Source organism: Sapajus apella, unplaced genomic scaffold (genome assembly GCF_009761245.1).
Source record: "Sapajus apella isolate SASKATOON/1434 unplaced genomic scaffold, GSC_monkey_1.0 scaffold28, whole genome shotgun sequence".
Taxonomy (NCBI): domain Eukaryota; kingdom Metazoa; phylum Chordata; class Mammalia; order Primates; family Cebidae; genus Sapajus; species Sapajus apella.
In genome coordinates this window covers 2,729,808-2,755,292 of record NW_022436968.1, presented here as the reverse complement: position 1 = coordinate 2,755,292, position 25,485 = coordinate 2,729,808, and the positions used below count along the sequence as shown (strand labels likewise).

The following is a 25,485-nucleotide window of genomic DNA, read 5'->3' as shown; positions in this document are numbered from 1 at the left end:
ATATATATATATATGTCCTTTTCATTACCCCCAACCAACAATACATATGTCAGTTCTCACATTGGAACTGCAATCATTTGTTCACCTATTTGCTTTTTATTATTTTTGCATAACATTGTTAAACTGTATTTTTCAAAACTATAGTTACAAGAGAGAACATTAATACACTTCTCTCTTCCAAAACCACCTTTGTAATTTATTATGTGAGGTTTGTTTTCTTTATAATGCGCAGTCTTGTACAAGGTCAGATAAACTTAAAAGTAACAAATATTTAATAGTTTCATTCACTCTTTGTATTTGCTGACACTGATATATTTTCATTCCTCAAAATAATTTAGTAGTTTGACTTTCAAATATTTTTTCAGGGTCTGAAAATATTTGAGACATCGCAAATATTTTTTGAGATATCTCAATCCAAACATTTTTTTCCTTATAAATTTTGTGTAAAGAATATATTTTATTTAAGTATCTTAAAAATATCATTACAGTTTAAATAATGGTTTATTTCACTAAATTTATCTGTATGACCATACTGAGCAAATAAGAGAAATGCAATGCATTATTTTACTCATTAATCACATGAATTGCCTCCAGCTTTGAATCTCTGTCTTCATTGATTATTTATTTTGTTTATTTACTTTTGAGACAGGGTCTCAGGGTCTTGCTATCACCCAGGATGGAGTGTAGTGGCACAATCATAGCTCATTGTAGCCTCAAGCTCCTGAGTTCAATTGATTCTTCCACCTCAGCCTCAGATTAGCTGGCACCTGGGACCATAGACACACACCACCACTCTCCGACGATTTTTTAAATTTGTTTGATTTTTAGTAAAAGACAAGGTCTCACTATGTTGATCAGGCTGATCTCAAACCCCTTAGCTCAAGCGATCATCCTGCCTCAGCCTCTAAGTGCTGGGATTATAGGCATGAGCCACTGCACCCGGCCTGGCCTTATTTTTTTATTCAGAAACTAAATATACCACTTTGAAACAAGATAATACATTGACTTCTAGTAACATATTTCTTCTGAACAGGTGCTCCTAACAAAACCTGGAAATGACTATACTTTGGCACCTGCTGAAGGTCTGCGCCCGTCAGTGGCATGGCTTTAATTGGAACTCAGTAATAGATATGTCATTATCCCTATGTGATAACCAGGATCTAATCCCATCCATTCTAGTTGCTTCAGATGTTCCACGTTGGAACAATTGAATCCCAATGGATAATGATCAATTACTCTTCACTCATCAGTGTGAGGAGTGGTGTCCTCATATGAAGTGAAAAGCTCTTATGCTTATTTTCAATAAACTAACCATGCATGGCAACCAGTCACCACTACTAAGGAGGAATCTTTGTTGAATTAGAAGTATTATTTCAGACATTTGTGCATGTAGTCATTGTTGAAAGAAAATCATCTATTGTCATTCCAGACATCTCATCTTGCTTCTGCAGAATATTTTCAATCTACAGAATAGAATAAAGAGAAGACAGATCTCTTTAGTGTGTTGTTTTTTATGGCTGCCAATGCTAAAGCAGATTTCAAAAGTTGCAGGCCATCCTTTTTTTTTTTTTCAAATATAATTAGAGGACTTAGTCAAACATGTATGCATATTGTAACAGTGAACTATTACCAGAAACATAAAATTTCATTGGCATTCAAAATAAACATCTGCTTTTTATCTATCTGTGGTCAACTGGGACAGCTCATTCAAATTCCGCCCTTGGAATGGTTCCACAATTCCACTGGATGGCTCTACTTTCAGGTCAGAGCCCACCTGAGCTTGGTTAGGGAGTCTTGGCTTCACCTAAGTTAATTATGCCTGAAGGGATGGCAGCTATCCCAGGGTAGCTTTTCTCACTGATGATAACAAAAGAGCAAGAGGGAAGAATGAGATGTCTTTGAAGCCTTAGGCTAAAAACAGGTGCACTTTCACTTTCAACAACATTTTGTTGTTGTTGTTGTTGTTTAAAAAGAAATCAAATTGAACAGCAGTGAAGAAAAGGGATAGGAACATGTATTCTAACTTGTGGGAGGAACTTAAAGTGAATGTATATGATGTTTTATAAGGTTTGAAGATTTTCTGATAAAAAGAACAAATCATAAAAACACTCTAAGAGATGAAAGACAAAATTCTTCTCACTTAAAACTCCATATTTTCCAGTCAGGGCCACCTAGGAAGTTGCATCAAGAGAAAGGGTAACAGCAAGCTGAATCTGTGGGGGGCAATTTATATATAGCAAGTAGAGTGGATTCATCTAGGTTTCCCAGGATCCCTGTGCATTGGCCAACTTGAACAATTTCTCGGGCTCCAGGGCTTAGGGCGTGTGTCTAGTTGGTTGATACTTGGTCCTGGGGCAACCGAGGGGCGTATACAGTGGTCGAGAGTGTGAAAGCTCAGTAAGAGGGTGGTTGGCTTGGGGAGTGGACTTCATCAGCTGCCAAGAAGGAGAACTGAGTTGCCTCTGGCTGGGGCCTCAAAACTGGGTCCAGATAGTGATTGAACAACAGCAAAACTGTGTTATAATCTACCCCTTAAAATCTTGACATCAGTTGTGAGCTTGATTATTTGCTATATTTCAATACGCCAATAATCAATTTCAATAAGCCAATCTGCTGCCAAATAGCAGCAAAGACTTTCACAGAATAAAGTATAAAATGTTCCAACAGCATAGAAAACATTTTATTATGGGAGTAAATAGGGGGAAAACATGCAGAAGAATAAGGAGTCCTTGCAGGCCAGTCCATCACCAAGATCTCCATTTTATGGCACTCCTAAGGAAGAAGCTGGAATTGCTGGGGTCTCTAACAATATCTTGGTGGAGTTGTAAAATGCTTTAAAAGTATCAGTTATGTGATTTTATGATAATAATATCTTAATATATCCTTGAGTCAAAGTGGCAGTTCCAGTTGTTTCGTGTAGAGGGAATAAACTTAGTAAGGTACATGTAAAGGTTAGTGATATTTGTTTGAAACCAAGGGAAGAGGTGGTCATGGTCACGTTCAGAAATGCAGAGTGGGAGGTCATGGTGGTAAGCTGAAGTGAGAAAAGTAGGAGAAGGCCCCGGGAAATGGGAGGTTCACTCTCCAAGGGAGTCAGTGCTTAGACTGATATGCGGTAGTTGCCTTCTGGGGAAAGTAATAATCTTCATTAATTTTTAGAAAGGCACAGCTGACAGTACTGCTACAAGTTTTTCCTTAAGGCATAGGAGTTTAGGAGTGTGGAGTGTGTGTTTTTACAGAGAGCATGAGTACACATGCAGGTCAGACATCTAAAATTCAATACAGCAAAGGAAATTGGGAACAATATTTAAAATTAGTGTTACATATGTTGGGCCCTGAATTTTAAAAAAATTAAATCCTGGGGCAAGATATGGATGCATTTAGGAATTGGTTTGTCATTTTTTAACCTATGTTGGAGTTCTTTGATAAGACCATTTAGGTCTTCCAATTAAATTACTTGCCTGGGACCTATCTGGGAGAGAAAAGTTCCATTGAATACCTTTTGTAAGAGCCCACTATTGTATTCTGGGATGTGAAATGTGTGGCTTTGTCACTATCAGTAATGTCTGACACTTCAAAGGGAATAAAAAGTATCCCAGGAAGACCCTGTATTGTGGCCTTAGTATAAATAGAAACATGTGTAACCTTGATTTATATTTTGGATACTTGTGAAGCAAAAGATTCTCAAACTTCTATAGGGGGCAACTCTTAGGCAGTGGTTCAAAAGTTTGCAAAAATGTACAGATGGAACCATATGCTGACTATGGTATCTAGTGTTAAGATGACTATTAGTTTGGCCAAGTGACCTAACCCTTGGGTTTCAATCTTTATCTGGAATAATCTGGGTAAAAAATGGAAAGCAGCAATATTTCCCTGTGGTCCATCGTGTATGACAGTGACAATGCTGTTGTACACCCTACCAATTGCTGTTCTCTCAGTTAATTATAAGTGGCTCCTGATATCCAAGGGGCTTGGAAGAAGGATAAACTTCTCCAACACCATGGCACCTGGGAAGTGACTGAGGACATTGGAGTCCATCCCCTCTTGCAAGCGGAATATACACACGGGCCCAGATGTGCTCCATTTTACATCAAGAAGTCACTTGTAGCCATGTCCAGCTTGTCCGGTTCTGCTTCTGTGACTCAAAGCATGATTGGCAGCTGGATATGAAGAGCCACAAACTCAAGGTCTATAAAAGCCTCTATTTCCAGGAGATAGTAGTGTGTGGCCAGCATGTTCTTCTCTAATGGAGTCTAGCACATGAATAAGTAGGATTGGCCAGTGTGCATAATTTCATGGGCTTGGGCACATAAGGGCTGTCTGATAGCTGGCCCTAGGGTGATTTAGGCAGGTACTTACTGGTTGTAAGTGTGAAAACACAATAAGGCAAATACTTAGCTGCTCAAAAAGAGGAATGCCTCTAGTTAAAATCACAAAACTGGGCTAAGATAGCATTTCAAATAAACTATATTAGATAGGGGTATGAGTGAACATTTGGAGCCAAAAACACAATCTGCTAGATTGATTCTTCAGTATCTAAATCTTTATAATTTAAGCTGAAGAGTGTGTTGGGGGTGGAGGTAGAATAAACTCATCAAATAACTAATAGCTACTAGGTGACAGAAACTATGTGAGATACTGACCTGAAAATGACCGCTGAATAACAATGAGCTCTTTCCCATTTTTCATAGCTCTTTTGAAAATATTTTATTGTTAAATCTTGTATACTAACAAAAGTTAACAGGCTTTAAATATGCATAATTATAGCCACTTTTAAAGTAATAGATTAATTGACAGCAGTAATTTGCTTCCAAAACCTATCTAAACTGTGCTTTCTTGGCTCATTTTTTTCTGCTCGTACTTTTTAAAATTTCTATATTGTCTGTCAATCCAAACAACTATTACCTTGGTAGGCTTTAGACTTGCAACAGGTCTTTATGTTCTTGTAATTTGAAACTTTTAAATTTTAACAACAATTTGGAAAATCATCTCTTTTATTTGTTTACAATGAGTTACTTAATATAAATTTATATTTTGTCATAATCAAATATCAGAACGGCTTTGTTTTATTATCCTTTTCACTTAATAATATTTATTTCATTTTTGTCCTTTACTAAATTAATTGAAAAGTCTAGGCCTTTACTTACTGAGCATAGTTTGAAGATTATATCATTGCATGTACCTATGATTATTTGTATTATGAAAAGTCACATGAAGTCTGTAGAATGTATTTACTTTTGAAGTAGGAAGCATGGAAAATGACAAGCCTTTGCTTGATTTGTATTTTATTTTACCATGTGTCTAAAGACATATCTTTCTTTAGTTCTATCAGAGACATAGCTTTCTTTAATTCTATACGCTTGTTCAAATGTCACCATTTCCAGTAAATCTGGCAAGTACTCCAACCTATCCATCACTTCTTGATACTTTACCCAATTTTCTATTTTTAAATAAAATATTGAGTTAAATATATTTCCAAACAAAACATTTATATATTTCGGTTTAAACAAATATTAGCACTGTGAAAAAAAAATGATGATATATTTGGAATTCTGGTTGTTCTTAACGGCCTGAGACTAAGGAAAATTTCAGTACATGGGTATCATTCTCAATACAGGGATGTGCTGCTCAGTCCTTCAGGGAGGGGCTTACAAACCAGCTTGAAACTCCTGCAGGGTCTGCCTCAACCACAGACAACCTTCTAGAGGTCACACATGTGCCAGGGAAGCTCCATCTGTTGAATGAATGAGACAGAGAATACAAGCCTTCGCCATTTTGACTTTATGAGTGTCACTTCCACAGGCAATACTCCATAACTCCTTGCTAGTTTTTCTGATATTTTGTCAGACCTGCATTTCGGGTTGACTTCTTCCTTAGCCTGATACTGCTTTCTGACATCTCTCTTCACATGTAGTGAGTCCTAATAAACATCTGGTACCCCATACCCCACTTCTACTTCCAGAGAGCACAACTGGTGACATATCGAAGGAGGGACATTCTAGAGTCTATGATTATAGTCCCAATTCCTATCTTAAATTTTAAGCATTAGCAACCTTAGGAAACTCAAGTGGGTCAGAATATTTTCACTGTAAATCAAACATGCAGAGTTGATGTACAATCATTGACTCTTGTTGGAATTATTTAGAAAGTCCAAAGTCTCTTAGGAACCAGAAAATATGTCTATGGATTTCTGTTTATTAATGCATTCATTTAAACATCTGAACATTATTCATTTATTCACTCACTCACTTAATCATTCTTTCAAACACCTTTTATTCCCTGCTTCATGCTGGCTGTCTTGTTCAGTGCAGGGATACATAGATAAATACATGATCTCTGTCATTAAGGCACCTAAGGATGACAGAGATAGATATGATAAATAATTTTAAAAGTATGCGTATTAGAATTAGTTTCAGTGTTTTATCCCGTTTTTGTTTTTGTTTTTATTTGGCTGCTACATCAAATTACCACAAGAATAGTGGCTTAAAAGAACACAAACGTATTGCTTGCAGTTCTGGAGGGACAGAAGTCCAAATTCAGTCTCACCTGACTAAAGTTAACAGTTTTGTGAGGCTGGTTCCTTCTAGAGGCCTTGAGAGAAGAATCTATGTTCCTGCCTTTTCCAATATTCTGTAGTCGTCTGCATTCATTGGCCAATAGCCTCTTCCTTTTATCCCTGACCCTCTTACCTTCTTCTAATATGGACTCTTGTGATTACATTGGGCCTACCTAGACAACCAGGATGATATTCAAAACCCAAGATCCTTAAGCACACCTGCAATGTCCCTTCTACCATGCAAGGCAAAACTTCTAGATTCTGATGATTAGAACATTGACCTGGGGGGCCATTATTCAGCCTACCACAATACTTAACAAGGTGGGTAGAGGCAAGGGCAGGTGAGAAGTCAGAATATTGCTGCCAAGAGCATCCTAAGGCATTGTGGAAGATGCTGAATAGTACGTCAGCAAACTTCACAAAAGCATAGGTTTTAAGTAGAGTGTTGAAAAATAACAAAATGTTAGTGAGTGAAGGGTACAGTAGAGGTGATGTATACCCTCTACTATGACAGAGTAGCTTCTGCAAAGACATGGACATTACAGGAAATAGAACTGTTAATGGAATTCTAGCTGTCAGCCAAGACACATATTTTTCTGACACTTTATTTCTGAAAAAAAGCATGTGTCTTACAATTAATGAGTACATTTAATGTAGACATTAATTATTCCTAAAATCTTATTAAAATATTACAATAAATATTTAAAAACATGAATACAATGTAATTTGATAAATTTGGTTTATACGATGCTAAGTAAATATTGAGAGATGAGACCAAAGAACAAAGCGTGTTTCAAATTCATTATAGGTTGTAACCATGATAAGGAATTTTTAAACCATACTGGTGATCACACAAAGTTTTTTGTTTCCTTGAATAAGTTATTTCACATAATCTGGTTTTAGTTTTAGAGAGATTACATTGCCTACATGGAAGAGAAGGATAGGAGAGGCACAATAATGTTATAGGCAGTGAAAACATGATTGCCATAATCTGGCAAATATTGAAGCCTGAAGGAAGAAGGTGGTGGGCTGTTGATTGAGAGGCGGTGGGACATAGAAATGGTCAATTCTGGTAAATGATTTGTTGTAGGTAATGGGAAGGCAAGAAAAGGTACAGTAATTTCAACAACTCCCTAATTTGGGCAATTAGAAGCATGATTATACATTTTGTTGGGAAAAGAATTGAGGAAAAGATGTGTTTTTTTTTTGGGAGGGGAATAAACGAATAACAGCATGTATGCATTTTATTTAGTTTTTGAGGCATATGTGAAATATTGAAGTTTAAATATTCATCAGCATTTGTATATATGAAGCCCAGGAATGGATTTTTAGATGGAGATACAGATTGAGCAATCTTTCAATGGTAATTTAAATCTAAGATGAAAAGCAAACAAACAAAAACTGTTCTTTGTACTGTCAACATTTTGACACCAAATATGTGGGTTTTTCCAACCAATGAGTTGTGACATTCATTGCTTAGAGTTAACACAGATCCCATAGGATAGGGGCTCAGACCCCCAAGAATGCCAACCCGCTACTCACAATTCAGATGTCAACTGAAATTTCAGGGTGTCACCTGTGCTTCTGGCCAACTGTCTCTAAATTGGAGGTTTCATGACCTCCTCCTTGGGTTGAATAATTGCCCGAAATAACTCACAGAACTAAGGATAAAAGCTCACTTTCTAGCTAATCAGTTTATTACAAAAGGACACAACTTAGGAACAGTCAGATAGAAGTAAACCATACAGCAAAGTGTCCAGGAGAGGTGTGGAACTTCCATGCCTTCTCCCAGCACTTCCACAGGTTTGCCAACCCAGAAGCTCCCTGAATTCTCTGAACCCTGTGATTTTGGGTTTTTACAGAGGCTTCATGCTTAGACAATACTGACTAGAACCATTGACGCTTGGTGAATAGGTTAACCTATAGTCCCTCTTCCCTCCCAGAAGGTCAGGTCTTGGGACTACAATTTCCAGCCCTCCAATCACAAGATTGATTCTCCAGGCAGCCAGTCCTCATCCTGAGGCTATCCTGGAACCCTCAGCTACTAGTCTTCTCATTAACATACAGGGAAACATTTATTATTTTGAAGATTCCAAGGATTTTAGGAGCTTTGTGTCTGTCAGACAATGGAGACAAAGACTAAATATATACTTCTTAATATATCACAAAATCACAAAACCTTAAGCAGTGATGAGACGATACGAAAGAACGGCATGAACATTTCGCTCTGCTCATTCGGGCTGTTTTTGGGTCAGCTTTCTCTCTTGTTTTGGAGAACTCTCTAATTTTGTGTATTATTATGAGATGCAGTGTCCTGCTTCTCACCATGGTAGTATAAGTTGGACTAACTTTTACTTCCTTCCTTACCCACTGATGACCAAAGTTTTGGGCATGTGACTTGGGCTCACCCATCAGTTACACCCACACAAAACTTTAATCTGGAGTTGGAGGCACAAAGAAGAGGGGTTAAGGTTCATTTATAACAAATTTGGTGTGTTGAGTGAGGGTAGCACCAGGACATAGTATGAGGTTTCTACCGTGGTAGGGTCAGAGTCCTAACCAGACTGTTTAATACTTCTTTTCTGACCTACTTTTAGTTTTTTACCTCTTCAAAGTCTGATCCTCTTGTTTGTCATCAGTTCTCAAATTCTTAACATTATTCCCATGAAAATCCTTTGCTGCCTCATCTATCTATGTTTGATTTTTCTTCTTACAGTCGTGATTGGTAAAGAAGACATATAGAATGAAAAAAAGAAATAGGAGGGAAACTTTAAAGAAATCATTTGATGGTTAGAGAGAATATAGGGACCCTTATATTTGATGATTACTATTAGTCTGAGCCTTTTAAACTTTTCTATAAAAATCCTTTACTTTTAACCCAAAAATTGTGAATTGCCGAACTCCCTTCAAACAAAACAGCTTCCTATGCAAAGAAACAAGCAATGATAGTCTTGGAATTTTCCAAGCTGGTTTGATGAAAAAGTGTAACTGGAACTACTGATTTTATTGATTGGGAATGCATTAATTTATTCATAAGTTTGCCTTTACTACCCATGAACATATTGACAAAAGTGAGTGCTTTTCCAGTTTAATAAAGAATTTTATATGTGCTTGTGTGTATGCATAAGTACAAAAATGCTTACTTAATGTATTTGTATTTTTCCAATTCTGAAAGATCTTTATGGACTATAAATATTGATTAAAGTGGTACTATTTCTCAGAAAAAAATCTTACTTGTACTCATAATGACAATTTGACTGAGTAGATGGATCTTCTGGAAATATAGCTATACAGGATTAATTTAAAAATGTAATCCAGCTTATATATCATTAAAACTTTTTCTTCAATAGTACAAATACCCCATTTTCATATTACAAATATCAAAACACATAATTATCATGTTGTTTTAAATGGAGATGAAAGATTTCCTAGATAAAACATAAAAAAATACGAAATTGGAACATGAATTATTTTATTTTCATGAGTGTCAAAATATAATACGAATTTTCAAGTTTAGTAGATCATGTTGAGATTTTTACCTATAAATAAACTTTTGGGTTATTTAATACAAGTGTATGGCCATCTAATCATTCATTTATTCACTTATTCTGCCAATTTCATTTTGTGCCTTATTAAGTATAGAAAGACACATAATATACAGATATTTCCTGTGAAGGGCTCAAGGTTTGAGTTCATGGTAGAAATGGACTCAGTTATAAATAGGTATAAGGCAAAATAGAGAATGAATGTATAGTCAGAAAATTTAAAAAAATTTAAGTGAGAAACTGTAATATGAAACTTAAGTGGTTAAATGGATTTTATTAGTCCATAAAAGCAAGGATTTGTCTGCTCAGAAAAAGAGCAGGCTACATGGTTTATCAATATTTTCCTACTTTAATTTCAAAATAATTCACATTTATTGTACTGTAAATAATGTGTTAGCACAAAGGAAACTTAACATAAGGAAAAATGCTTAAGAATTATAAAGTATTATTCAATCACAAACCTCAATGACCTAAAAGGTAAAGAGCAAAGAAAGCAAAAGGCAGGTGACCGAGAAGGTAATAATACTTAAGGGAAATATTCCATCAATTTGTAGGTGCCCTTGAATGCTCACACTCTTATGTTTTTGCCGTGAGCAATAAGCTGGAGACTCTATTTTTTGTTCTTTCTATCAAAACAAGACTGATTTTCTACATTATAATTCCCATTGCCTTAGAATTTCATTACTTGAGTTATAGTAGCTAAGCAAGTCTTTTAATTATAGCACAAAATGCTCTAGTTACAATAGTTTAGGGAATATATTAATCACTCACTGACATTTACATATTTAAATGTCTTGTGCTTCATACACAATTCTAAAAAGAGAAAAGAGGTTTTTTGACAACACTTCTTAACTGAGTTACTTTAAGGTGATTTTAAGAGCAGTATCTGTTTTTAACAAGCATCAAAACATGTCGGTGGTGACAAGTTTTATGAACATATTTAGAATAAACATTAATTGCCGATTTTTTTTTAGATTTAATAAGCAAATTTCAGGAATCAAAATCATTTGTTGAATAAAGCTAAGTATTTTAAAAATTCACTTAATATTTTCACAGACAGTCTATATTTAAATGGAGAAATAAATACTCAGATTTCATAATAAACAGGCAATGCTTTACATTCAATTCTTAATTCTAATGTAGTCAAATTTAAATGTAATATAAAAGCTGTGTAAATATTTTTAAATTTACATAATGAGGCAAATGAAACTGAGCATTGTGTATGCGCTAAGTGTATACATGTGTGTTTTGGATGCTTTTTATTTTGCTTTGTTTCTCCTCAAAACCAATAGCAAATATCAAAGCTTTCAGATTCATTGATGTGATAACATTTGAGATTTCATTTCTATGTATAAATAATTTGACTGAAAATTTGTAACTGTGTTTTATTCTAGAGTTTTCTGGCATTTTAAAAATTCTTGCTGGGCCACAAATACTGCCAGGCTTTGTTACAAGTTTTTTTTTTTTTTTTTTTAGATGGAGTTATCACTTTGTCACCAGGCTGGAGTGCAGTGATGTGATCTCAGCTCACTGCAACCTCCACCTCCCGGGTTCAAGTGATTCTCCAGCCTCAGCCTTATGAGTAGCTGAGACTACAGGTGTGCAGCACCATGCCCAGCTAACTTTTTTATTTCTGCTAGAGACAGGGTTTCATCACGTTAGCCAAGATGGTCTCTATCTCTTTATCTACTCGCCTAGGCCTCCCAAAGTGCGGGGATTACAAGCGTGAGCCACCATGCCCGGCCTCTCACAGGTTTTTAATGTTCTATTTTAATGCAGAACCTAGATAAATCCTAAGATAAAGACATTTAATATGTGGTAGAGTTGTCGGAAGAAATGAGAGTCTTATAAATAACTTTAAAAGTTGTGAAGAAAAAAAAGACAAAATAATCCTAAGCAGTTTGATTTAAATATATATTCTTAATAATGGCTACTTTTGTGAAAACCAAAATATTGAAATATGTAGATATGGCTTTTCATTAGTGACTGACATAATATATTGTAATTATTACTATTTTTATTGTGTCAGCCAACTGTATTGATTGAATGCTTTGTATATCCTAATCACTATGCTAAACACTGTACCAGTATTACCTGATATAATCATATTAATATTTATTATTTCACTTTTCATATGAAAAAATTGAAGCACAGATTAAGACACAAATCATACCTCTATTGCTTATCAGCACTAGGATATGAATTGAGACATTCTGATCCAGAGAAGCTTTTGTTTCCATGAAGCTTGTGTTGGGGAAAACAATCATATTGCCTGTACTCAATTATATAAATATGTGTTATTAGTAGATGATTCTGGCTGATTCAACAGAAAAGAAATTTATTCAAAGGACATCACGCAATTTTCATAAAAGTTAAGCATACAGAGGAAACAGGGCAGCAAGGTTAGTGCAGACCAAAGTCCAAAACCACTGCCAAAGTGGCAGCCTGGAGAGCAGCACAAATTTGCTTGCCATCACCTGCCACGAGATGCTCCTGTTTGGAGCCTTGAACTTGACTTACACTGCCACTGATATCAGCATCAGTGTTCTCTGTGTACTAGGAAGCAGACCTTCTGACTTTTGCTGAACTGAGAAGTCAAATGTCTCTGCCATGAAATAAATACCTGATACAGAAACTGCTTACTCATTCATTGTCTTCCAAACCATATGCTTAAATGGTTCTGTCAGCTGAAGGGTGACTAGAGTTTTCTGTTTCTCCTTGGTACAGGCAGAATTTATAAAGCTTGCTATTTATTGCCCTAAAGATTAGGAGAATATTCATTTGGTATTGCATTGCCATAAGGTTGAACAAATCAACATTCAACTTCAAGGATTCAGCATTGTTTTGTTTTCTTTTGAGACACCTCTGCAACAGTTCAAATCTTAGTTTTACCCTTGTACAACCACGTTTATAAATATCACAGATTCTCCACTGATTGCTTTGATACTATCTTCTGTATTTATGTATAGTACTTAGCATATCATAAAAGATGTTACAGAATCTCAAAATTAGTAATTATGAATTGAGATAGTGTTACACAGCACACTAATATCTAGTTACTTGATTATTCCAAGGAAAATATTTAGAGATATTAAATATTTCTAACCTTTAGATGAATACTTTCTTTTTTTTTTTAACTTTATATCCTGCTTTAGACAAGCAATGTACTCTCAGAATCTGCTTCTACGAGGTTCAGAACATTTCCTCCCTGTGTTTTGAGAAACAAATTCAAATAACATTGCAAGCTTCAGAGGAAAGTTCAAGTTCTTTTATAGTATTGTTTAAATATTACAGCTGAGGAAACTGAAGACAGAGAAGTTAAATGCCTCAGCACTTAATCAAGATTTACAATGAACTCCTCTCTACTAAGGACCCACCAACAGGGCTTCATTTGCACCAAAACCATGAAGGTGGTCCAAGTCATCTTTGAGAAGTAGTACAAGCATCAAAGGAATGAATTCCACAGGAACAAGCATGTGGGCATCCCAGCAGGAAGATCCCAGCAGGAAGTTCCACAAGAAGACAGCATACTATGTCTTGCATTGAATGAAGCAAGTTCAGAGAGACCTAGCAACAGCTATCTCCATCAAGGTGCAGGAGAGATAACTGAAGTAGATCTTTATGCAAAACAAGAAAAAAAATGTTTAAGGCTTTGGACTTTGGCAGTCTGTCCAAACTGCAGGTCACTCTGCCTATAGTTGGGATGAATTTCAAAACACCAGTTGGAGCCCGTTGAATCTTTCTGCTATTCTGTAATATTTTTAGTAAACCTGGAACAACAACAACAACAATAAAAACAGAATGGAGGAGAAGAGGCCAAATCTCTCGGTTTACAGAGTAGGTCCTAATACTCCTTGCTGCCTGTCTCAGTGCCCAGTGGGAGAATAGTCAAAACAACGTTCACACCTGTAATTCATCTCTTTCTACATGTAGCATGTGTGAATCTTAATGTATTGTATATTAAGGATTGGTCTTTACAGATAAACACTAAAACATTAAAGGAACTCCTTGTTTTGACTTATAAAAATCATTAAGAAAATACTAGAAAATCATAGCCATTCTTTCCAATTTTGGCTTTAGATTTTCACTTGAAATGTGGCTGATAATGATTCACTGATACCCTACAGACAATTCCCATCTTAGTATGGACCACTGGATTGAAGAATTAAATAAAATGGAGGGTCTTCCCTACATGCTTTGTCTAAAGAGCAAAGTGAAACAACTGTTCATAGATCTTCATTGAGAATTCACGTGCAAAATCAGTACTCCTAAATAAAAACAGTAACTTGTCAACCAGATCCACAAATCATGAGCAAAATATTTGTCCCAGAGAAATTATTTTTCCACCACACCTCTTATAATAAGCATGGAGCCAGTTCAGTTAAAATAATTTAAGGATGGACAGTTCAGGGCTTGCTGAGTGACACAGTAAGAAAACCCAGCAGAACATTTACCTCTCTCCTTATTTCATAGCATCCATGGCCAAGGCCGGCAGCCCCCAGAATGCTGAACAGACATTTGGTCTCCTATGGCCTGCCAGTTTTCACAGTGGGTTCCAACACTTTGGGTCAAACCAAAATAGACCTGGTAGAAAAATGCTGGTTGGAATAGCCTAACGAGAAAGTAGGATAAATGTGATTGTTTGGCCTCATTTTTCTAGGACTTAAGAAATTTTATCATGGCTTTCTTGAGGGCTGGGAAATCTGAATGTTAGGACACCAAATATCTCCAGATAACAAGTTTCACATTTCTAATACTGCATAATAAGCCTGGGGCCACTCTAGGCCACATTAATAAAAAGCCAATGGTAAAACAATAATGAGGAGGAAATGCCAATGCTGCACAAACTTGTTGAAACTGAAATATTTCTCACCCCATCAGGCTTGTTGCATTTGACACTTCATGAAATCAGCCAAAGTGGAACAAAAACAGCTCTTGGAAGAGGACTATGACATCAGCAGGTTGGGAGTCTCCAGGGACAGCTAACCCTGTGGAAAAGGATTGGAAAGTGTGAAATCTATCAGTCTTTGTAATTAACTCTGACTCCGTAAAAGTATTTCATATTCACAAGACACAGACTTGCTCCTAGGGCAGCAAAAAGTGGCAGCAGGCAAGCAGAGGGAAAAAAGATCATGAGGCATTTCAGAGTGCACCTTCGTTTCATGTAGTCCTCAATGCCGTGTGTTTGCTTTTATTTTGGCCAAGCATGAAAATCTGCTTGAAAACAAATCTGGAGAAAACGAAGGTGCCTTTGCCGATATCATGTTTCTTTTTGACAAGCCCTAAGATTTCTGAGGAGAATCTGCTGTAAATGGGATCAGGTCATTCATTTATGTGGTGTGCAAATATAATTTAAAGATACAGCCTTTGCAGAGAGCATGCTTTCCTAAGGGTAGGCACTTGGAGAACTAAGGGTAAACCATTCTTCAACATCAGTTAGTTAAGGAAGGTGCTCTTTGCATTTTGAAATGCTCTTGTTGCAAATATTGGGTATACTGATTAAATTTACACTTAATGGATATAATCTTTAATTTATGGATGAACAAGCCCCACAAGAACAAAAAATCAAATGCCGTACCTAAGATTTCTGTGTGATTGCACTAAAAAAGTCCTGCTTGCTTTTTGGCATAAACAATTATGGAATATTTCCAAGTCTTATTTAAAATGAGGGCCAATTTACAAATTCTTAGCTATGCTTTGGATAATTCTAAAATTCAGTTGGATATTGCCTAATTGTTTTTTAATATACATCTTTGCTAGAATTTCAAATTTTAAGTATGTGAATTTAGTTAATGACTGTGCTAATCAATTCAAAAGCATTACTTTCCTAAATTTTAGATTATGAAGGTCATAAATTCAACAAATATATCCACACATATAATTATAGATCGTTTTTCACTATAATGCTTCCATTTTAACAGAATTGTCTTTGTAATTCTTTTTGAAAACTGAAAATTTTAATTTTAATAATAAAATTGAGGTAACTGTCCAGCATTATTTGTATGTAACCGTTTTTTATGTATAAGGAGTCTTAAGTTTTGCCCCTTGAAATTTTTTATACCTAGTGCTGTCTAAAATTACTACATTTTATCTAAAGCATTTATGTTCTTCTATTCCCTTTCTATGATGCTAATTATGGCAATTATAACAAATACTAAATATCTTTAAATAGAATATATGAATTTTTCACATACATAGAGATGAAAAGTCCATTTCATTAATCAGGATGCTGGGCGAAATAGTGTTTTTGATTGACAGAGCACTAGGTTAGTAGAGGGTAAGATATCTTATCCCTAATCTACCCTTAATAGCTATGTGGTCATGTGTAAGTCAATGAACCCATCTCAGTCTCCTCATACCTTTTCATCTCTAAAATGAGGGTATACTATCAGCTTTTTTTTTTTTTTTTGAGACAGAGTTTTGTTCTCGTCAGCCAGGCTGGAGTGCAGTGGCATGATCTCAGCTCACTGCAACCTCTACTTCCCGGGTTCAAGCAATTCTCCTGTCTCACCTCCTAAGTAGCTGGGATTATAGGCACCAGCCACCATGCCTGGCTAATTTTTTGCATTTTTAGTAGAGATGGGATTTCACCATGTTGGCCAGGCTGGTATCGAACTCCTGACATCTGGTGATCCACCTGCCTCAGCCTCCCAAAGTGCTAAGATTACAGGTATGAGCCGCCACACCCCGCCCAATATCAGCTTTTCCTTTTTAACACAAGGCTAATACAATCAAAATAATAGAAGAGTTAAAAAAAAATAAAGCAGCGTTATAATCACTGGACAGAATACAAACAATAAGAATCAATCCTTTTCATACATCCTTTTTTGTAGAATACATAAAATCCACAAATGGCTATCTTCCTTTTTACGGTGTTTGGAGAATTGTGGCTAAGTAACAGATATTTTGCTTGATTGTATAGACCACAAAGGATGGTCCTTGAAGATGGTTTGCATAGGTCGTTAAATTTATACCTTAGTTCTTACTTTGTATGTTACATGTTAGATTTGTAGTATGAAAACTGGTAGGGAGGGGTATTAACAAAGAACAGAGCAAGAGGAGTAGAATTAAATCTCTTCTAAAACCTATGCAGAAGCAGGCTTTTCAGAAACTCTACAACTCTACATGAACAGGATAGTTAGTAAAGCATACTCCCAAGAAAGGTGATTATGCATTGCAGTTTGAATCAGAAGAATAGAGCTATAGCAATCTTCATTCTATAGTAAGATTAAAGAGGCTGGTTTATGTTAAATTATAGCAGATTCATTAAGATTTAAAAACTTACTTACACCTTGCCATTCTTCTTACTTACAGATTTTCAAGAGGTAATGTAATGATTCATGAGTTGAGAATCACTGCCTTTTATAATTTTGTTAAATTGCATGAACAAAGTTTCCAAAAAATAGCAGTAATAAAAAGAAACATGGTCAGGCATGGTGGCTCATGCCTGTAATCCCAGCACTTTGGGAGGCTGAGGTGGGCAGATCACCCGAGTTTGGGAGTTCGAGACCAGACTGACCAAGATGGATAAACCCTGTCTTACTAAAAATACAAAATTAGCCGGGCTTGGTGACACATGCCTGTAATCCCAGCTACTCGGGAGGCTGAGGCAGAATTGCTTGAACCCAGGAGGCAGGGGTTGCAGTGAGCTGAGTTCATGCCATTGCACTCGAGACTGAACAGCAAGAGTGAAACTCCATCTCAAAGAAAAAGAAAATAAACATATAGTAGCACTTAACAAGCCAGGGACTGTGCAAAGTGTGTTACATGTTTTTAATCCATGAACTAGTAAACTGGTACTAGTATCTCTGTTGGACATGTGAGGAAACCAGATGGAGTTGATAAACAGCAGAGTCAAAAGTTAGACTTCCTGTCTTATATTGCCTCAATCTTACAGACATCTCTGCTACCACAGGCTATCAAATCTCGATCTGTGGCATAAGAATTGAACTTGTGGCACACTGGGATTCTGTGACAGAATTCTAGCAGAGAAAACAAATATTTATTCTTACAACAAACCCAGCATTTTACAGGTTTTATTTTCAACTACAAATTATTGTTGTCTGTATCATTCATGTAAGGAAATCGAGATTCAAATGAGTTTCAAAGTGCTAAAATCAGTTTCTCATTGACCACAGCTGGATTCCCATGCATGTGTCTGACTCCCAGGCTCTAGGACTTAACTTGCCATTCGTTGACTTTATGTTCCTGCAATGCAGGCAAAGCCACTGTCAGGTCTGTGGTGTTAACTTCAGACCAAACTTCTTTTTGATTCACAATGGCCATACAATTCTGTGTTGGAGTTTTGCTATCAGGTTATTGTACTGGTCAACAGAGCACTTCTAGAAATTTGAGTAGATAGAAGAGGAAGTAGCACATTTCTGAAAATGCATCTTGTCTTTCAAGTCACAAGCATCCCTATCACATGGCTAGCAGGAGTGGCTCAGAATATGTAGAGTTAAGAAGTTAAAGTAAATTGATGTAAGAGATGAAAGCTTCAACTAAAAGCTTATATTGCATCAACTGAAATGTAAAATGATTGGAACATTTTCCAGGCACCCCTGTTATTTATTTTTCTCTCTTTCCTTGCTTGTCTACTTCAAAAGTTGTATGGCATGGTGACTAGAACTGTCCTGCCAAAGAGCTTGTCAATGTAAGATTCCTTTCTTTGTAAACATTCTACCTTGGGGCTTCATTTGTAATCAAAAGAAGTACTGTAACCTGTCAAAAAAAGCTACCTATGACAATATATTATGTGATGGTAACCTGCAGTAAGGTGATGGCAATAAATAAATAAACAAATAATCAGGGAATGAAACCAAGCAGAGCTGTCAGGGAAATAGTGAGAAATCACACTGAAGAATACGGCTATACAGTAATAATCATAATAAAAAGTCACTCAATCCAAAACATCGCTGGGTGACTTATTTGTCACATGTATAATCAGTGCAGATGTCACTGAAGCACAAGACTTGAGTGAATGTCTAGACAGCTAATTGATTCATTTTTATCGAAATTTTACTTATTTTGAATGTCATCCTTGACCATCTCAAATTTTTACTTGAATGTTTATTTTTCAAAAATATCACTGTATATTATATTTCAGTGTTCTGGTCTCTGTTTTTCTTTTTTATCTATGTTGTATGATTTTTATTTTTTTATCCAATGTCCTTAAGCTTCATCACTGAACAGAAATATATAAAAATCCATTCATTTATTCCTACCCTAATTCTTGTAAAATAAGATTCATTTTTATAAGATGAAGTCATTCTTATGACTCATTCTCTATTACTTTTAAACCAATATTTTTCTCAAAATGTAATGGCATTATTAGATCTGTTATTGACAATATTACTGTGCTTTGTTCATTTTGATAAGATAATCAAGAATTTGTTTATGGAAATAATACAAGTGAAACATATATCATTGATTTTTTTTTCTATAGCAGAACTTTTCCTGTTCATAACTACAGTTATTCTGTTTAAAAATTTCAATAGTCATTTTTCTTCTTTCTTCTAGGTGTGTCTTGATTTCACTATATATGTCTAAAGTTGACATATTTATTTTACCGTATTATTATTATACACAATTTATAATGTGTCTGAAAATTTTCAGGTTAATTAAGTATCCTGTGTTTAAGTATTTTCTGGGAAATTAACCCAGGGAATTCAGATGGACAATGAATTTATTGATATTATCTAGGAAAATATAAATGATGTCTTCGAAGAAGAACTACTCCAAATCATGCATATAGACATGTAGCACTAAAGCGGTAATTCATCTAAAAATGAGAAATAATATGACATTTAAAACTGCAGATACTAATTTATGAAGTTATTAGTTTTTATTTTAGAAAATGTGAAAACGGTGTGTATGTGTATCTAATTTATAAATGGACAAAGTTATCAAGATTATATATAAATATGTGGCTTTACAAATAGCATAATTCAATGAGACATCTTGAAATTCCATGTACTGTAATATATTAAATAAAAATGTTAAAAGATGTTATAATATTTAAACAAATAAGAATAAACTCAGGAATCACTCACCCCAATTTGCATCTACAGATTTATTTCTTCTCCTTTTGTTAACTGAAATTTCTCAAAGATAAGTTCTCATTTACCATCTTGACTTCCATAGTTTTCCTTCTATTAGAAAAATCTACATTTATGTTTTTCTCATTATGACATGAATTATTATATATGGACAATTTTGAGAAAAATGTTGAAAGGTATAAAGAAAAAGGACCAATTAAAAGGCCAGCCATCCCACTCTGTCTGGTGTTAACGACAATAGAATATGTAACTGATATTATCACATTTATTAATAGAAATCTACCTTCCTGCTGGATATTTCTCATTTGAATTGGGCCATTTTTCAAATTAAAATATCTGATTCTCATTATTAGTTCTGTCCAAATTATAATTAATGAAAGATAAAATTTTTATTCATTTTTCAACTCACCATCTTCAAGTCACAAACCTGTATTTCACTAGTTTCTTTACATTTCCTGTTGTATAATCAATGCCTCTTTTCAATTTCTGCTGCTACTGCATTCATTCTGGGCCTTATCATTTTTTGCCTAAACTTTTAAATTACTTTCAAATAATCATTATTAATCTTCTGGACAGTATTTCCAGATTTTCCCAATGAAAATTAGTACTGACCTGGTAAATGTTACATGTTTTATAAAACTTACTACATTGTGGTAAATATTTATGCTATACTTTTCTTGCATACTAGAATGTGAGTTCTACATAAAAAAGGAAAAATGCCTTTTTACATTATTCAAAAGCATGGCTCAGTGTCTGGGACAGAAATATTAAGTGAGTAATAGATTTATGTTGAATGAATTAAAAGATGGATGAGAAGGTGGATAGTTTGGAATTCATGTGAGATCAAGTAGTGACAATAATGTATTGGAATAAAAATAAGAGGTTTAACAGAGCAGATGTTATATATTTGAACCAAGATGACAAATAGTAAATGCAGATTGGTGGGCAGAAACACTAAAATTGACACAGAGGCAAGTAATCCGAAAAGTAACATACCTTATTAAAAAGGAAAATTGTAAATTCACATATTCATTAATTCAACACATTTTATTGTGTATTTATTGAGTGTCAAACAATTCTAAGTGTTGAGAATGACTTAAAATAAAAGTTTGTCATGCATGGTAGTTATTAATACATTCCAATTAGAATAGAACTGAAAATTAGCCAACAAATAAATATTTGTATTATTGTATAAATATTGTATTATGCCCCATGACATAATGCTATGAAGAAAAATAAAGTGCTATGGAGAAAAGAAAAAATAAATGGTTTGCATTAAACACAGAAGGATCAGGAAGAGTCTTTCTGATAAGTGACATTTGAGCAGAATACTGAAGGATATGAGAGAATGAGCTTTGATAAAACTTTGAAAAAGACTCTTCCGTGGGGAATAGCAAATGCAATGCCCTGAGTGGAGCATCATTTTGGGATGTTCACGGAAAACAGCAGGGGTCTGTTGTGGCTGGAGCTGGAGATGGACAATGATTGTAGTAAACCTGTGAAGAACCAAAATCTTACACAACCCTCTTATACAGTAAGGTCTTTGGAGTCTGAATGAAAAACTATTCTACCATTTGAGAGCAGTGAAGTGACAGGTTCTGACTTTCCCTTTAAGAGCCTGATCCTACGAGCTCTATGGAGAATAAATTCTAGGATACTGAGCCTGGAAACAGGGAGAGTAATTGGAAGGTATCCTAACAAATCAGAAAGGAGATGGTGTTTCTAACCAGTGGTAACAAGGAGGTGAAGAGAAACTATTAGATTCAGGATATACTGTAAAGGCAGAGCTGACAGAATTTGCTGGTCAATTTGATGTGGAATGGAAGAAAAACAATAGCTCTACCATTTTTAACTGGAGCATCTGGAAAAATACTGTTTCCATTTATTCCCAGTTTGGAAGAAGCAGATTTGGGTAAGGGTGATCAAGTTGTTGGTTTTGGACATATTTAGTTTGTAAATGCCTATGAGATACCAAATTGGAGATATTGAAAATACAGTTAGTGTCTGGGCATGGTGGCTCATGCCTGCAAGCCCAGCACTTAGGGACATCAAGGTGGGAGAACCACTGGAGCTCATGAGTTTGTGACCAGCCTGGGCAACATGGAGAAACCCCATCTTTACAAAAAGTACAAAAATTAGCAGGGCATGGTGGTATATGCCTGTAGTCCTAGTTACTGAGGTGGAGGATTGCTTGAGCCTGAGAGGTGGAGGTTGCAGTGATCTGAAATCATGTGACTGCACTCCAACCTGGGCAATAGAACCAGACTTTGTCTTGAAACGAGAAAAAAAATACAATTAAAAAATAAAAAGACAATATTGTTAAAAACACAAGCCTGGATACAGGAGAGACACTTGGGCTGAAGAACTGTGAAAGACTTTAGCATATACTTGAATAAATAAAAGCAGGAAAAGCAAAGGAAATGCTAAAAATAAACTAGAGTAGACAGGAACGTACAAAGTTCTAGGGCAGGTGTTGGCAAACCATAGCTTGAAGGCAAAATCCACTACCTGTTTTTGTAAATAAAGTTCTATTGGAACACAAACATGCTAATTTGTTTCCATATGGTCTATGGCTGATTTCACACTAGAATTGCAAAGTTAAATGGTTGCAACCGAGGTTTTATGGCCCACCAAGCATAAACCATTTATTATCTGGTCCTTTACAGAAAAAGTTTACTGACCCCTGATCCAGGGGAAGGTAGTTAACATAATAAAAGCGGGGTGAATTTTTACCATGTTTTTCCCAGTACAGCTCTGGTTTATACCTACTATCTCAGGTTTTGGGACAAATAAATAACAGACTTTTTCCTTCTTTCTTTTTTAGATGGAGTCTCACTCTGTCAGCCAGGCTGGAATGTGACGGCATGATCTCGGCTCACTGCAACCTCTGCCTCTGGTTCAAGTGATTCTCCTGCCTCAGCCTCCTGAGTGGCTGGGATTACAGGAGCACTCCACCATACCCAGTTAATTTTTGTATTTTTAGTAGAGATAGGGTTTCACCATGTTGGCCAGACTTGTCTCAAACTCTTGACCTCAGGTGATTTGCCCACCTCAGCTTCCCATAGTGCTGGGATTATAGGCCTGAGCCACCATGCTGGGCCTAGGGGCAATATACTATACAATCACCCAAACTAAGGTTAAAATAAGAAAAATTACACCTAGAACACAACACTTAGTACTATTCCAATACATTCTATTTTGGCTAAATGGCAAGAAAATGTACAATGATATGTAATAATAGTCTTAAAAGACTTTGCATTAACTAATTCTCTTATTAAATTTAGTCAAGGGCTGACTGTGTCTGTGTGCTGTATTATAATAGAAAAGAGGGAAAACGAACTATAAATTAAATCACACAGTAATGAAAATTAATAATCCAAAGGTTTTTATTTTGGAAAGCTCGTATCATTTTGGTACTGTGATGTAGCAACAGAAAACAAAATCAAGAAGATTGTGGCTATATTAGATAGACTCAGTTACTTGATTACAATTTAGAATAACTTGAACTATATAAATTAGCCTTCAATTTATTGAAATTCAAAATCTCAGTCTTCCATTTCAAATTATTATTGTTATATTATGTGGGACAAATTGAGAATTCTGTGTGTGTTATCAGATTTTATTTATGAATTTCCCTTCAAACCGCTACCCCAGACAATAATTTCTACTTCCAATGTAAATATATTTGTATTAATTTCGTATTATACTTTAAGACAAATGAGGGATAAGCTAAGCAAAATTTAAAGTTTTAAAATGTATAATAATTTCACATTTTTATCTATATGTATTTTTAAACTTTTAGATATAGGTTGTGTTAGGTTAGATAGACATTAGCAACTGGGAGAGGGTAAGAAAAGAGAGAAGAAAGGCCATCACCAACACAGTCCCTGGCCCAACTAAGTTCAGTGCCAGTGCTGCCCTAACTCCACCCTAATGGGTAAAGTTTGTGGTGGCCAGCACATCCTGAAGATGGAGAAACTAGGACACAGATGGAAAGCCCCTAAAATGGCTCATGCACAGTAATACAAAACCATGCCCCTAGGTCACCTCCAAACTCACTACACCATCATTATAATAGAATTTACATAAGGTTTTTGCCCCCACTCACCATCCTCCTGTGTTTTTTTTTCTTAATGGATTATGGGTAAGAACATGTGCAGTTTTAGTTATTTAATCATGAAATGCCAATCAAATGATATCATCTTGTCAATCAGACACATCCAAAACATCAACTCCTTTCCCCAAAACCCCACAAAAGATCCCTGAGTTTTGTAAAGAGGGGTTGATTCCCCTTCAGTAAACTTTGCTTTGAGCTGGCACTTTGTGTTAGTTTGCAATTCTTTGCTCACTATCACAAGAAGCAAGATTGTTGGTCCAGAGCTCCAACTCTGTTGATCACCTTGGTTAAAGAATCTGCCCAATGCAGAATTCTTGATAACAATTTGAATAAAAAAATGTATCAACATGGTCATATGGCCATATTCATTTAATAGTTTTGAAGGAAAAAGAGCAATGTTTTTTAGAAAATCATATGTATTTTCAAATGTCATGAGCCAAATAATATGAAATTTCAGTCTATCAAAGGCAGTCAAATCTATAGCAAACTAATTGACCTTCAGCTATTATTTCCCAAAAGATATTTACAAAACAGTTCACAGAATGAACTGGTATAGACACTAATAAATGTTAGTTTTCAAAAACTTACATTGAAGATTATTTTCTTCAAAATGAATTGCGAGAGTTCTGTAAGTCAAGCAAATCAGATCAATGATGCAGTATCATTATATATCATATTGCCTGGTGGGCCCGTGTTATAGGAGCTGTACAAGACAGCTAGAGGATAAGCTGTTTAATGTTATAATATCATGAGTTTACAGTACCTGGATTATTTGGCAAGAAGCAGAAAGGGAAAATAATAGTGTTGGTCCAAAAAGACAACTAAAATAATGAGTATGTGAAACAAGGAAAGTAATGGTCCGTGGATCACTTTATGAGATATGTTCAGTAATTTTAAACTAATTACATATAAGACAACAATTATTAAAGAGCAATTACATTTCCCTCTGTTGTACAATTTTTCATATTAAACAATTTACATTTGACTTTGAGAAAATAGAACAAAACATTAAGGTTAGCTTTTAAAAACATTAAGGTTAGCTTTTAAAATTTATATGAATTTACAGTTTGGCAGCATTATACTTTTGTATATTTCTATTAAATTTGTTAACGTCTTATTAAACTCTTGAGTATGTATAATTGAGGTTTTTTTTCCAAGTGAAAAATATTTTCTGTCCTAATGAAGGTGAAATAATGCTTTCTACGTAAA

At 35.3% G+C, this 25,485-nt stretch overlaps 1 long non-coding RNA gene across 1 annotated transcript; it reads left to right on the top strand.

Moving 5' to 3' along the window:
- The first annotated feature begins 5,848 nt into the window (after positions 1-5,848).
- LOC116560960 lies at positions 5,849-24,574 on the top strand. Its single transcript, XR_004273234.1, has 3 exons — positions 5,849-5,860; positions 9,762-9,763; positions 24,490-24,574. It is a non-coding gene; the product is annotated as an uncharacterized LOC116560960 (long non-coding RNA).
- Positions 24,575-25,485: the final 911 nt, after the last annotated feature.